This window comes from Sabethes cyaneus, chromosome 2 (genome assembly GCF_943734655.1).
Source record: "Sabethes cyaneus chromosome 2, idSabCyanKW18_F2, whole genome shotgun sequence".
Lineage (NCBI taxonomy): Eukaryota > Metazoa > Arthropoda > Insecta > Diptera > Culicidae > Sabethes > Sabethes cyaneus.
The window spans coordinates 207,937,842-207,955,130 of NC_071354.1; positions in this window are offsets into that span (position 1 = coordinate 207,937,842).

Consider the following 17,289-nt stretch of genomic DNA (forward strand, 5'->3'; position numbering starts at 1 on the left):
GGCACACACAACTTTGCCGAGGGCCAGTAACTGGAGATTTCGTTCTAGTTAGCTTGCAGTGGAATTCCAATTGGTTGGTTGAACTAGTTTCCATTCGGCGAACGATACAGTTTGGAACCGGAATGTTGCACCGACTGCTTGCAATTTTCATTGGTGAAAGGTTGCGTTGGAATGGTCGGAATATTTGTCCACCATCCGGGCGATTTTAGCTGCGATAGTATAATACATGGTTGGAATCTATTTTCTTGCAAGTTTTATTCTGAATGCATCTGAGGGTTTACGTTTTCAATTCATTCGGTTTACGCTATCGTTGAAAAAAAAAACTTTTGTTATTGATTAGCGTAAGGAATCTTTAGCTTCTATAACATGAACTACATACCTAAAACAGCCTTCAGCTCGGCATGATCTAGAAAAAATCCGCTTTTACGAATGCTCTGAACTTTCTCAATGCACGCTTACCTGTTTGAAATTCTACCCTTTGAGCCAAACATTTTTTCAAGTAAAAGCGCTCTTTACTCTTTGTACAGCATAAAACTTGTTTTCATCAAGAAATTGGATCTTTTACGATCTAGGGCAGCATTGCTTTTACCAGCATTGGTACCACAAAAAGATGATGAAAATGTAACAAAATAGAGAAAAATATATGACATGACATGACAAACAAAAATATGATTGAATATAACAAAAATATCACAAAAATATGACAGAGATGTGAAAAAGTAAGCCGAAAATATTACAAAAATGTGGCCAAAATACAACCAAAATATGGCATGACCAAAATATAATTAAAACATGACAAAATTATGAAAAGAGCATCATAAATAAAGAAAAAAGCAAAGCTTTGGGTACGACTTTCTAAGATTTGACCTTTCGTTATCGACAGATTTCGCAGCCGGCTTTCAGAGGACAGGACAGGGGGCTAGCAACGATCCTACTGACCCTATCTAACAAGCACCGTCTAGCCGAGATTCGAATATACGACGACTAGCTTGTTAGACCAATATAGTACCTCGATGCTAACTGGGCGGTATGGCAAAATTCTGTTAAAAATTAACAAAATGTGGGAAACAAATTACGAGAATAAGACAAAAACATGATAAAAGCAAGATAAAGTGACAAAAAACATGAAAAAATATAACAAAAGTGTTACAAAAATATGATCAAAATCTGATGAAAAAGCGATCAAAACAACGGAAATCAAATGAAACTACAAAAAAATAACATATGAACAAACAAAAATATATGAAACAAATTTGACAAAAATATAACAATTGTCACCATATGACAAAAACTTCGAAAAAAAGATCGAAAATATGACAAAAAAATGTGATCAAAAATGACGATAATAAAGAATACTTAATAAAAATGTAGTAAAACTGTGGTAATCTTACAAAAATATTGCCAAAATATGACCGAAATATAACCAAAATATAACAAAAACAAAACAAAAATTGGACAAATAGTTACAAAACTATGATAAAAATATAAATAAAACATGACAAAAACCTGCCAAAAATATGATGTACAATTAAAACGAAAATATGACAAAAGATAAGACAAAACTAAAACAGAAATGTGTCAAAATTACGACAAAAATAAGAAAAAATGCAATGTAATTTTATCAAAAAAGTGACCATGTGACAAAAATAAGACAAAAAGCTTGAAAGAAATTCTAAAACTGAACCAAAAATATTATAAATATATTACAATAATATGACAAAAATCTGATGAAAATACGACAAAAATATAAGGAAAGATAATAAAAATACGACAAAAATATGTCAAACATATTATTATTATTATTATTATTATTTATTTAATATATCCATCTGACAAAGTCTTAATGAATTTATAGTCACATGTAAGGTCCACAATTAAAAATTATATCAAATCAGTGTTCCACAGTCGCTGCGTGAATTTTCCAGTTGGCTCTCCAAACTCGAAGAGTTCTTCAACCCGAGTGAAAGTCCGGACACATGCAGTCATCGGTTCGTGGAATCCAAATGTGGTACGATGAAAAACGGCATGCAACAACGATGTAGTGCGTAAAGATCTTTGCGAAGCACGGAAATTGACTTTAGTAAGTAACGTCGGTGAATCGATGTCGTTGTTTAGAATTTTTGCCACCAACGTTGCCTGCTGAACTTTACGGCGCCGTTCCAAAGTATCCAGGCCCAGCAAACGACAACGTGCTGGATACGGTGGAAGATTGTCAGGATCCCGCCAAGGTAAATCCCTAAGAGCCATACGAATGAACCTTCTCTGGATGCGTTCGATTCTTAAGGTCCACGTGAGCTGATGAGGTAGCCAAATTACACTTGAATTTTCAAGTACTGGACGGACTAGTGCGCAATACAAGGATTTTAGGCAATGAGGGTCCTTTGAATCTCTTCCAATTTTAGCAATGAATCCAAGCTGCCGGGATGCTTTGGAAATGATATTAGAACGGTGATCATTAAACGTGAGTTTAGAGTCGAGTAAGATGCCGAGGTCGTTAACCTGATCAACCCTTCGGAGGATACTTCCGTCAATATGGTAGTCAAACACAATCGGGCTGTGAATGCGATGAAACGTGATTACCTCACATTTGGCTATACTCACAATCAAGTAGTTTAACTTGCACCAGTTCGCAAAGGCATCTAGTAAATGCTGCAACCGATGACAATCATCGATAGAGCGAACATTAAGATACAGTTTTAGATCGTCGGCGTAAACAAGTATGCAACCGGCTTCAAGTAGTAACGTGACGTCGTTGAAGAATAGGATGAAGAGTAAAGGCCCCATATTGCTTCCTTGGGGAACACCGGATTTGTTAGTAAACGCAGATGAAACGGTAGATTCCAACTTGACTTGCAAGACTCTATCACGTAAATATGAGCCAAGCCAACACAATAGTCGTTGCGAGGCTCCTAGACGCTGCAGTTTTCGCAAGAGGATGCGGTGGTCAATCCGGTCGAATGCAGCCTTCAAATCCGTGTATACTGCATCCACTTGTGCTTTTTCCTCGAGTTGCGCGATGCAAGAGGAAGTGAAGTCGAGCAAATTAGTTGAAACCGACCGGCCTGGCATGAATCCGTGCTGGTAGATGGATATGTAATTCGTAGTACGATTGAGGATAGCGGTGCTGACGATAATTTCAAAAAGCTTAGAGGCAGCAGACAGGCTTGTAATACCTCTGTAGTTCTTAACATTTCGGCGATCGCCACGCTTATGGACGGGGAACATGTAAGATTGTTTCCAGATATCAGGAAATTTGCCTTGCGTAAAGGACTTGTTAAAAATGCGACAGAGTGGCACAGATAATTCTGATGCGCAACGGGACAAAATAGCAGCAGGAATTCCATCGGGTCCAGCGGAGAAAGATCGCTTCAATTTACGTGCAGCTTCGACAACCATCAATGGAGTTATTTCAAATATATCGAGGTCGACTAGTCCTTCGGGAACGTTCAACGCGGCTAGTTCGGCTTCACCGTCAGAAGCAGACACATTCGCGAACACAGAAGAGAAGAAAGATGCAAACATTTCGCAGGAATCAGTGATGGAGCGTGATTCTGACTCGTCAAGGTAAACGTTGGTCGGGATATTGGTGCATTTCCGTTTCGAGTTGACAAAACTCCAAAACCCTTTAGGGTTCCTTCGCAGATCAGTTTGTACACGGAGAACATACGACTTGTACAAAGAAGCATTAAGCTGACGATACTCCTCACTAGTACGCTTGTATTCACGTTTTGATTCGGCGGTTCTACGGCGACGATGTTTACGTAAATGTGCATTGCGAGCACGTTTCAATGAACGTAAGCGACCAGTACTCCACGGCGGTGTGCATCGATTTTTGACGAATGGTAAATTAGACCGGAGCCATACGTTAATAGTGTCACAAAATATGCTAGCCATATCATCCAACTCTCTCGCATCGAATAAAATTTCCCAGTCGAAGGTTATTAAAAACTGTGAAAGCAAGCCAAAATCTATTTTGCGATAGTTCAATTGTCGACGTTCAATTTCGGGGGGCATATCATTCTCCAAACAGTCATTAAAAGCAGGTAAAGAGATCGACAACGGGGGGTGATGAGTGTCAACAGGGAGCAATGGTGCAACACACGTTTCAACCGATACCGCATGCTCAACCGGATGAAAAACCAAATCTAGCACTCTACCAAGCTGGTTACGCTCCAAGTTGGCTTGTTGGAGGTTGAGAAAATCCATACCGTCGATTAAAACAGCACTCGCCGCACTGAGTTGCAATGTGTTAGTGTGGCGGATCATGTCGTCAATGTAGTCCCAACCAATGCGTGGTTGATTATAGTCGCCACAGATCAAAATACCTTCGATTGTACGGTTTTTTTCGCATAATTCACGAATAGAAGAGACGTGCATCTCGATTACAGCGGGATCTTGGCTTTTGTCGGGTGGGATGTACACAGCGCCTAGTAAAATTTTCAGACCACGGATATTCGCAGTAACACTAACCTGCTCAAGGCTACTTGCGTGCACTGAAGTGAGGACAACGCAAGGATGTTGCCGGGCGACAGCAATTAGTACTCCTCCGAAGCTGCGCTTTTCACTGTTGCGAGAAGAACGATCGCAGCGAAAAACATTGAACTTTTCGCCGAACAGCTGCACTGAGTTTATAGTATCGTTGAGTCCAGTTTCCGTCAAAATGATGACATCAAAACTGCAATCGCGGCTTGCCAAATAAATATCGTCCACTTTCGTCCTCAATCCCCTGGCATTTTGGTAATAGATGCAAATATCGTTGGAATGTGTGTCACAGTACTGTAACATAGGAACACTGTATACGGCGGCAGGATTAATCGTATTTAACAGATACTCGCCTTTGGCGGGAACCCTAAGGTTCCCACCGTCCACAGAAGATCGCATTGTATTTAATTCATTGCAGCGACATCCTCCAACGGCAGAGCATTGGCAGCAGCAACGCGCGAATCCCAGTTTTTTGTCTGATCGATGAACTCACGGAACAGTAAACCAGCAGGCCATGATGCGGGGTCTAAAGCGATGTCCCGCATTTCAGGATCGAGTCCAATTTTAAAGGATACAAATGAAAGAGTTGAAGCATCTTTTCCTCTGGGAACCAAACGAACAACATCACTTGGTTCGGCGACGTTCAGGCAACGGGATACGATCGACTTTACATCAGTGCTCGAGATCAGTGGATTTAATTTCGACAAATAGAGCCAAAATTTTTCTGTTGCAGTGGATGTCACAGTAGCAACCGAAAGATCGCTTAAATCGATGATTTTTGTGCCACAGTCAGCCGGGGCTGCTATAGTTGAACGAGTTTGACCATCGATGCGGCGGCGTTTCAAAGACCGTGCTGATCTGTACACGGGAACAGCTGGAGTAGCGGGGTTCAACGACGGGGTAACGGGCGGGAACGATTCAGTTGATAATTTGTCGATTTTCTTGGTCAATGTGTCGACAGCATTAGACAGCAGTTTAACCTGTGACGGTAAATCAGCATCATCATCAGCCGCAGGTTTAGTTTGGGTGCTGTTCACTTTATCAGCAATATAATCGCGAATACTCCGTCCGTGCAGCTCATCTCTGCAGGCAGAGCAAACAAATATAATTTTGCCTTGAGCAAATACATCCTTGTACCCGCGGCTGTTGAAGCCGCAGCACTGCTGGCTGATATGATAAAAAGTGTCACAAAAACCACATTGTATTGGCTCGAGATCATTGATCGACTGCTTGCATTCCCCACACAGTTTTTTCTCCATGACTCTCTATGTAGCTTGTCAGCAGCACCGGTGCGTATACAATCTCGTTTGTGTTATGTGTTATGCCGGATAGCGCACAAAAGAAATATCACGGGATCGAACTGGCGAAGACCAACTGATAATAAAACGGCCGTACAGAAAATCGTTTATAGCGACAATTAAAGCACGAATTGCGAAAATTTTTCCTCCACTGCAGAGTATACACATTCACTTATAGAAATGATTGCTCGTAGCGATTAAAACAAACAGTTTACAGGGTAAAAACAACTAATAATCACAGGCAATAACTAGCTTGCGTACACATCGCAGAACAAAACTAACAACAAAATGCCAGATATGCTAAAAATATGACAAAAATACGGCAAAAAAACTAGGAAAAATATGATAAAATATGCATAAAACATAAGGTTTATATAAATTTGAAAAAAAGTTTATGTCCTGATCTCAGAATATTGTTAAAAGGGTGGGAGCAAAAAAAATAGTAACATCAAACCTTCAATAAAACTAAACAAAATAGAAGAAACCAGCGGTTATTTTTCCATATTATTAAAAATTTAATACAAAAATTTTTAACAGTATCAAAATTTTAGCTTCAAACCGAACCGAGCTTCAAAATTTTTCGACCCTAGCGCATAAAGTCAGCATCCATGTAGAGATAATTGTGGAGTGCCACAGGATCACCTTTGAGAGTCACAAACGTATAATTTGACCTCCATTTAAATTTTGCTTTGAACCTCTGTGTCACTCGGTTAGTTACCTTGTTATTTTTTTTTCTTCGAATAATCCAAATCCGTGACACTTATTAGTTCAGAACTCGGTAACCATGAAATAGTATCGTAATCTAATCATAGTGTAAAAATGGCAGTTTAGATGTCTACAACTTTTTTACTTGGAACGCATATGCTACCGATATGTTTTATGACAACAAATCTCTGAAATTAATCATGAAACCGCTTTCTTCCTGGGCAAGCTTTTAGTCAAGGACCATCAGACCATTCCTCAGCTGATGCTGGTTCTCCAACAATAACAAGACTAAGGATGCAAACAGTTTCGAAAATTTCAATTTTCGAACAATTTAATGACATCCTTTCTGCATACATCTAATACTTGTTAAAAAACTGTACCTTTGATTTTTACCACAGACAAACAGACATAACTCTTGGAAGAAAAATCAGTACAAATTATCGTACCTCACATTTAGCCTGAACACTATCGCCATCTATGATCGACATTCCCAAATATCTAATAGCAACAGGAGTATCCCTCGAACTAGTATGAATTTTTTATGGGGAAATTTCCTTCTTTCGTCAAAAAGCACCACTTAAGCACCCCAGTTTTCGACATCGGGAACTTAAAGGTTTAGCAAAATAGTCGTCTGTTACTTGCAGCAGAAACCAGAAAGCTTAGTTGGTGAAAGAAAGTTGATCAAAACTAACGGGATAAATGCTTTAACTATACACATATTGGATAATTTAGAGATGTAAACTCGTTGAATTGTAAAAAAACTGCTTATTACTATAGAATGCAACATAATAATGTAATGCTTTATTTTTTTGCCCCTTCACATTTTGAAAATTTTTGAAGGAGGGGGGGGGGGCGACATAAACTTTTTTCAAACTTGTATAATTAATATTTTTTGAAACGATGGTTCTACTTGTATAAGCCTAAATGAAATAAAACAAAACTTATGACAAAAATGAGACAAAAAATTTAAAAAAAAATATAACAAAACTATGAAACAGTATGACAAAAACATGTCGAATGTATGACAAAAGCATGGCAAAAAAATAAAAAACTTGAAAACAATATGACGAAAAATGTGAGAAAATACGACAAAAATATGACAAAAAACTTGGAAAAAATATGTCGAAAACACGACAAACATTAAACAAAATTAAATAAAATGTGACAAAAGAATGATAAAAACGAAATTGATAGAAATTGACTTAAATATAACCAAAACATGATCAAAACCAGATAAAAATTATGACTTGTCTTTGGCAATATTTCTTAGTTTCGTGGGAAAACCATGTTCTAGCATTATCTACCACAGCTCATTACATTTTACTGAATCATACGCCGCCTTAAAGCCTGCAAACAGATAATGAGTCTGCGAATTGTACTCCCGGAACTTGTCTAGTAACTGACGCAGGGCAAACATCTGATCCATCGTGGAGTCCCTCACCACGACTTCGCTAATGGCCTCAGTCTACAGAACAGAATATCTCTCGATAGGCTTTTCAATCGAGTCGTTTTCCGGTCTAGAAAATAGTTCCTGCAACCATTCCTCCGACATTGGTCCTTCCTCACAGTTTCTGACAATGATGCGGTGGATTGCTTCGTGCAACCACTCGCTCCTCACTCCTCGCACTGATCAAGCTTTCTGACGTATTTCGCTGTCATGCCATCTGCCGTCAACCACTGGATGTTTTTTTTCTAAGAAAGCCCACCAACACACCCCCACACCAAAAAGCTCGTATTTAGAGCCCCCTGGTAGTGGACTCCTCATTGGCAATATTTAGAAAATCTATACCTATAAAAATGGATTGCTGTCTGTCGGGATGTTTCTTATAGAATCGAAAACTACTGAACCAATCGGCGTGAAAATTTGCATGTAGAAGTTTTTGTGGCCAGAAAAGGTTCTTAGGATGGTTAGAGACCCCTCCCCCCACTAAGAGTGGGGGCTCCCATATAAATGAAACAAAAATTTCTGCATAACTCGAGAACTAATCAAGCAAATAGAACAAAATTTGGCATGTGGGTGTTTTCGGTGACAAGAATTTATTCTACGGTAAATTGAGACTCCTCCCCTCTTTATAAGGGGAATTATAACTCCTCTCCCCTTTAAGAGGGGGGCTTCCATACAAATTTTCTCATAACTCGAGAACTAATCAAGCAAATGGAACCAAATTTGGCATGTGAAGGTTTTCGAGGGCAAGAAAATTTTCTATGGTGAATTGAGACTCCTCCCCTCTTTAGAAGGGGAACTGTGACTCCTCTCCCTTTTAGGAGGGGGGAGGGTTTCCATACAAATGATATACAAATTTGCTCACAACTCGAGAACTACCCAGGTAACCAATAAGCATTAGTATAAGCAGTAAATCAATCGTTTATTAGCATCCCTGGCGTTTTATACTGCAGGAAGCTGTTTATCAGCCTTCTGACTGCATAACTGTTGTAAATTGGCATCCACAATTCTATTCAAATTCTTCTTGTTGGTAACTAGCTGCAAATAAGCATTGTCAGCACTATAAGAGGGCTAGCAGTAAAGTAGCTGCTTATTTTGCCAAAATTGCATTTAAGTAGCATTTAGAGCAACTTAAATGCTTATTGGCTTGCATTTAAATTGCATTAGAAAGGTTTATTGGTTACCTGGGTAATCAAGCAAATGGATCCAAATTTGGCATGTGAAGGATCTCGGAGGCAAGAATTTTTTCTAGGGTGAATGAGAACCCCTCCCTACTTTAGGAAGGGGGGCTAACATATAAATGAAATACAAATTTCTTCATAACTCGAGAAATAGTCAAACAAATGGAACCAAATTTGGCATGTGGGGAATTTTGGAGGCGGGATTTTTGTATGATGGTTTGAGACCCCTCACCCCTCTGGTAGGGGGATAAGGACTCTCATACAAATAAAACAGAAATTTTGTGCGTAACTCAAAAACTAATCGAACTCGAGAAATTTTAGACTCTTTCATAAAACATTAGTCAATAACAAGGCCACCAGAAACTATCAATAGTAACATTAGATGATTCAGGGCGAGACAGACACAGGCCGCGAGTTTTGCCAGCGACTTGCCATCGGAAGCACCGGCCACTGCGGGGGAGGGCAGCCATCCGTAGAGATCACCTCTATCTAGGTTTATTTATTTTCCTAGATCTGCTGACCTCTATTACTTTCCTTCAGTTGGGTCACCCCTGCGAAATGGTACTTTCTACGAAAAGATTTTCCGTGAAATGGTACATCCCGCGTAAGGTTTTTCGCGAAATGGTATTCTGCGAGACTCTATACTCCGCGTTATGGTCCACCGAGATCCGAGAATTGGTGTTCCGCAAAATGGTATTCGGCAAAATGGTTTGTAATGATGGCGAATATTTAAATGCTATCCGCTTTATTTTATCAGGCTAAGCAATGGGGGGAGTTGTTTTCTATTTTACTGTGAGGAAAATTTGTATATTAAAACACCCATGAACTCCTCAGAAACTTGCAAAACTCGAAATTGTGATAAAGGTCATCCGAGATTCAGGATTTATGTACAACACAGTTTAATTTGTTGCAATACGAAGTTTGTCGGGTCAGCTAGTTACATATATAAACAAATTTACGACGGAGCAATTTAACATTAACGACTACAGGTGTATGTGATAAGCTATCTAAAATGTATTATTCAGTAAAGTAGTGGGATGTGACCGGTGAAATGCAGCGTCCTCTTAGTGTGACAACGAGATAGTGGTCGAAGTCGATATTTGGTCCCCGAAAAGACCGTACATCGATAACTTCCGCAAAATGCCGGACGAGAATCAAGGGACGATTGGTATGATAGCTAGAGTCTCTATTTGTTTGCCTCCATGTGTGTTTCCTAATTTTCAGGCGAGGAAAATAGGTGCAACAGATGACCATTCCTCTGGCCGTGACGAAATTTGTGAACCTCAGGCCGTTATCATTTGTCGACAGAAGAAGGTTACGTCTTCTAGTGATAGGACGGAAAAATCTCTTCCTCCGGATCTGCACATTTGCATCTCCGATGATGATTTTCTCATCAAGTTTTGGGTACTCTCCTTAGATCCTTTCACCTGTCGTAGAACTCGTCCTCAGCATCATCGGATTTATCATTTGTCGGATGGTAGACGTTCGTTAGACTGTACCGTCAAACGGGGTAACTTGCAACAGTTCTCAACTATGGGTGCAAGTGAAAACTTATCTGTAGTACATTTGAGGACATTTAATTAATACAAAGTTATTAGGTCTAGCATAGAACAATTTCACATATTGAAAAAAAATGCGATTAATATTGGCTGTTGTAAAATTTTTTAACTAATTTGTTACTAGTAACCGCTTAAACGGGGTAACTTGCAACAAGCAATATTTTTTTGGAAATTGAACGAATTTGAAAATTTGTATGAGTTTCTTTTGACTTGAATATGCAAATGATAATCTGACTTGCGATTTTCAATGCTTTTGCTATGAATATACGCATAAATGTCATATGTCACGTTGGAGAAAATAATTTATGAGCACCGTAACGGAAATTACAGAAATAACATTTTATATTATTCATGCAGTTGATATTCCTTGTGTGGATCCGATAGAGCTGCCTTCTTTAAGAAGATTGCACATATTACGTAACGAGCTTAGGGAAGCGGGATTTGTGTAACAACGCATTACACGTCGTATATCCACTTTGCAAAATCGCGTCATGAAGTAGAGCGGGAGAGTTGAAAATCATCGATATCTTGGTTACGTAATATATGAATGTTCATTACGTTACGAGTGTTCGTAATTAGACACTTTCATATTGCTGGTCGATTCTCTCAGTGAGGTTATTTTCTTTTTGGCCTCTTCTATGGCCATTTTCAGGATATTCAGAGAAAAACTGGCATATTTCCGACTTACCGGAAGTATCTTATACTCTTCAGGTGTGCTTTAGTATTGTTTGATGCAAAATCAAATGATAACTTGTCTCTTGAAGCTAACGGAACACAGCTTTTTATATCTACCATCTGTTGCAAGTTACCCCGTTTAAGTAGTTGTTTTACGAATAATGTGGTAACAAGCAAGATAAACAATACTAGTCACCATAAATCAATTATTTTGTTTCCTTATGGTTCATTTTACTATAAAAAATATATGTTAGGCTTCTTTTATTTGAAGTGCTTGTGGGCGACACAAACGTTTTACTGACGAAAAATAAACGATGAATTTGATACCATCTTGTGAGATTTTTTAAAAATCACCAAAACAGCAGAAAATCAACATAACAGTATCTGAAGCTTCTTTGAACTGTTAACAACAAGATTCAGTGGCTGATATAGATTAAAAATTGAAGTAATAGACTAAAAAGTACAGCAAATTGGATCGATATAGCGTTGTTGCATGTTACCCCGCTGTTATAAGTTACCCCGTTTGACGATAGTTGAAGAATTTGCCCTTGATTCTTAACACACATATACGGTTATCTACGGGCCTTCACCGGATAACTCGTTACTTTTTCTTTCCCAACACTACGAAACCGATACCATATTCTGCTTTTCTACCGCCACCGTAGTAGATGTGTTACTTGCAAGAAGCGTCTGCAGTAGGATCTACTGCACGGAACTCCTTTTCTCCGGAATTTAGCCATCGAAGCCATTTCCGAATGGAAGCAATCTCCACTCCGAGTCGATGTAGCTCTCGAGGAAGCAAGACAGTTCGTACCGGTTCATGGAGAGTTCGGGCATTCCAGGTGCCGAGTTTCCAATCGTTATCCATTAATCATTTTCTAGTTCTTTGCCGTGTCATATACCGATTGATTCGTTCCATATTTCCATTATCATATTTCGTAATAAATGAGAGTTTCGGTATACTACCATACCGGGGTTGAGATACCTACAATCCGCTGATAGGTCTGCCATCTTACGTATAGCTTGCGGGATACAGCGTTTCACATTCAGCCGCTCACTCCGAGACAGACGCTGTTTGAGCCGCTCATCAGCTGGAGAACAGACGCTCAAGTTCGCACTTCCTAGCTGAGCTGCTACGGTATATACAGGAAGCATTTCCAGGTATAGCCAACTATCGACTTAGATCTTCGTGGAAGCGCTATGTGGTACCTTAAGATTGATTTGATGCTCCTTTCAGGTAACTCTCCCTATGTCTTACCCGTTTCATTTCATTAATCTGACCCTTGCTCATGAAATTTGCTTTCATTTTGACATCTATCAATTGTGTTGCACAAATGAGTATTACTTGATGTTTGTTGTAATAAAAAATTAAGAATTGACGAATTAGAAAACAATATTTTGAAAATGGAATTTTATATTTCATGGAGTAAAATTCGATTTTTCTGAAAATAGCTTGATTATTATCACCAATTTCAATCTTTATCATTAGTTTTACTAAACATTTTTCCACCCAAAATTTAAGTTACAAAGTGGTCAATCCCGTTGTTCAATTCCAAACCCAGCGGCCAGCCACCCCCGCATGGTGCACACCTCGTCTTCGAAAACTAAAGCGGAAACGTAACAGCGCTCAACGTGCACATCGCCGTTGGAGAACTAATCTGACTCGACACAATTTTAAGCGTGCTAGTGATAACTACCGCCATCTGAACGCTTTGTTGTACAAATCGTATGTACTGCATGTGCAATGCGATCTTCGAAAGCAACCGAAAAGATTCTGGCATTTCGTTAACTCCAAGAGAAAAAGCTCTTCTATCCCTAAAAATGTGTGCTATGACGGTATTGAAGTAAACTCAATTGCTGACTCTTGCGAGATGTTCGCAGAATTTTTCGCTTCCGTATTTGCTGATGAAACTGCCTCGGATAGTATCGCTGAAATTGCTGCTGCGCGTGTTCCGGCCGATTTGGTAGATTTGAGTTTGTTTACCATTACTACTGATATGGTGATAGCAGCCGCCAAAAAACTAAAGCGCTCCTATTCTGCGGGGCCTGATGGCATTCCAGCCGTAGTTTTGAGTCGTTGCATAGCAGTGTTGGCTTATCCGTTATGTTCAGTTTTCAATAAGTCATTCGAGCAGGGCGTATTTCCTGATATTTGGAAACAGTCGTTTATGTTCCCGGTATTTAAATCTGGCGATCGTCATAATGTGAGGAATTACCGTGGAATCACCAGTCTCTCGGCGGCATCTAAATTATTTGAAATAATTGTAAGTGGTGTGATACTGTCCTGTACTAAGAACTATATCTCAACGGCTCAGCACGGTTTTATGCCTGGTCGGTCTGTCTGTACTAATCTGTTAGAATTTACATCAATGTGTATTTCGCAAATGGAAGACAAGAAACAAGTGGATGTTATTTATACAGATTTAAAAGCGGCATTTGATCGAATTGACCATACAATACTACTACGAAAACTATCTCGGCTTGGTGCTTCTCAACAAATGGTCAAATGGCTGTACTCATATCTCAGCGGTAGAGTGTTGCGTGTAAAACTCGGCTCCAGTATTTCATCGGTGTTTACTAATAAGTCTGGAGTGCCCCAAGGTAGCAACATGGGACCTTTGCTTTTCTTGTTGTTCTTTAACGACGTCACGTTATCGCTTGGTACTGGTTGCAAATTAATGTACGCTGACGACCTGAAATTGTTTGCTCCAATACAAAATATTGACGACTGCCACCGCCTGCAAGAGTTGCTCGACGTGTTTGGTGAATGGTGCAAACTGAACTGGCTCATTGTGAGCACTGCTAAATGCGAGGTGATGAGTTTTTACCGCATTAAAAACCCGATTTGCTTCAGCTACACTATTGATGGTATTGAGTTGCGCAAAGTGGACCAAGTTAGTGATCTTGGCGTCTTACTGGACCCAAAATTGACGTTCAACTTACATCGTGAACTAATTATCTCTAAAGCATCTCGGCAGCTTGGATTCATTTTTAAGATTGGACGAAATTTTGAGGATCCGCATTGTCTAAAATCACTGTATTGCGCCCTAGTTCGCCCGCTGTTGGAGAATTGTAGTTTGGTGTGGTTCCCTAAACAGCTAACCTGGAACATACGGATTGAACGCGTGCAAAGGAGATTTATCCGACTTGCTTTACGACATCTTCCATGGAACCACCCAGATAACTTGCCCCCTTATGCAGACAGATGCCGTTCACTGGAACTTGACACACTAGAACGTAGACGCAAAATACAACAGGCATTATTTGTAGCCAAAATTATCAACGGCGAAGTTGACTCTCCAACGCTATTGACCATGCTCAATTTCCGGGCATCACAACGACCACTACGCTCAACGGGATTATTGCAAACGCAGTTTCACCGAACTGCATTCGGTTACAATGAGCCAATTACTGAATGCATCAGAACTTTTTCGAAGGTGGAGGAACTGTTTAATTTCGGTGAACCAACGCACTTGTTTGCGCACAAGCTGCGTAGTTTGGATTTTATTTAACTTAAGTTTTATTCATGTAGACAGATTCAAGGTCAGATGAATTATCCCAAATAAATAAATAAATAAATAAATAAATAAACCCCGCAGACGTAAGAACATGTTACACGGGTAGAAATTTGATCTCCAAAACGAGCAAAATGACTCATGATTCCCGGTTTCTAGCTCATGATTTATGAAAATACACCATGAATAAAAATCATGATATCACGAGCTCCTTGCAGTACAACACAACGCAAAATCATGAACTATTATTCATGATTTTGTGCTGTCTGATATGGCAGTTCAGTCATGATTTGACATGAACTCACATTTCATGATTTTATGATTTCATTCATGGCATCGGAATCAAATTTCTTTCCGTGTAAAGTTATTATACTCAAACCAAACTTGAAAGGTCTAAAGGTTAAAGGCTTTTCTAAAATAAGATGGTATCTTTGTTCGACACCTCAATTCAAACGAAAGAACTACAATTTCCTACAAACTTCTCTCTTTTTTTTCAATTGAAAAGTTAACGTCATTCGCAAGCGGTCGTTTCTGCAGAAAATTATCTTTTAATATTAATTGTCTATTTCCATGAAATTTAATTTCACAGTTAGCGCTCAGATACAACTGCAATAAACTTAATACTAAAATAATTCACTTACCTTTCTTCCCTCTGTCGCCGCTACCCTTCTTCTCGGCAAACAGACCGACGAAGAGCCGGGGTTACTAACCGAGTCGAGAAAGAAACCTGCTGGAGATTCATTTTCATTTCAATTATCCTTTCGTTCCACGACTGCTGACATGCCTCGTATCAGCAGCAGCAGCTTTCAACCCGGCTAACGTCCTCGGGTTTACTCCGGAAATCACAGTCGCACTTTCGTCGAGCTCTCAATCACCATAGCAATTCAAATCCGTGTCAACAACCTGCTACTCAATTAAATAAAAGGGATGATCCCGGTCGTCTTCCAGCCGTAACAGACAACGGAGAGTCCTAGGAGATTTGTCCTTCTGTAAGCAACCGTCAAAGTAAAAGCGGGATTTCTTAACTTTAGCTGTCATCCTTTCGGAAATAGTGCTCGAGAGTGAAAGAAAGGAGGCAGAGGTTAAATCCATTCTAGCACTCCACTCCGATACTTCATATACTATACATTCACAGATAATACGGTCAGAAATGCTATCTATCGAGTTGTCAACTGGTGCTGGTTCATAGAAATCCCCGAGGACGGTAGACGGTAGCAGGACTGTTAGCTGTCTGCCACTTGCAATTGAAATGCAGTCTCTTTCATTCTTCAGCAGCAGCAGCTGTTTGCCATTCGGAACGAATTGTAAATTTTACCATTCTGCTGTTTACCTCAAACAAGTTTCGGTTCGCAAGTGGGACCGGGGCTAAGGAACGTTTAATAAATCAAAAGTCACAGAATAGCATTCTGGGGCAGTCTGCTGTAATTACTTAACATAATTGGTTATTCATATCATTTCCCACTAGAAACGTAAACGGTTCACCTCCCCCGGTCTGTTGATTGAGCCATTCTTTGTCAGACAATGAGATATAGAAAGAGAGAAAGAGATAGTGTGTAACAAACCACTCAACAAAAGTTTTTACTTGCAGTAACAGTAAACTAAAGTGAAGGTACAATGCAAACCATTTTACGAGATATCTATCTTGGTTATATGGTTAGTCATTTGCATATGCTGAATGAAGCAACCTGAGAAATGTTTGCACGTGTGTGCTGTGGTGAGGTGCAGGAACTGGAAATTTAACGACTTGTCTTGTACCATATAACTACACTTGGAATTCGTTTAACTCTTAAAAGGTGAAGAATTTGTAAAAAAAATTGTTGGTTATCCCAAAATTTTCCAGTTATTCGAATCTATCTAATAAATTAGGAACGTTTAGTTATGAAACTGAAACCTATTGGAATGGTCTTGATTTCATTCATCATGAAAATCTCTGGAAATCTATCCAAAAAAACAATTTAACGTTGATCCAAGGCTTCCATCTATGTACTAGGTCATGTATTGACTGGCTACATCTCCGCCTGTCGTGGTTGAGGTGAATGCTGTGAAACATCATCATGTATTCCGCACAACTCCCGGATATGTTTATATTAATGTTGCTAACATGGACGAAACCCCCGCCGCGCCATCCATCCAGCGGCAAAGACGACGGCCTGGATTGTTCTTGCTAATCTTATCGGCAGAAACAGGCCGCGCGTTTACGACGATCCGTCTTTGCAGCCGACGAAAGACGACTAAAGATGGATAACCAGATCCATCTCTGCCGCCTTCTGTCAGTGCCAGTCGCCTATCCGATGCGTTCACATAAGCTCGTTATGCTCAGCGGGAAGCAGGAAGACTGCGAGCGGATATACATAAAGCGGCCAGTTTTATTATGACATCAATCTAATGCCCAGCGACTACCTACACACGCGCCGAGAGTCCTTTTATAGC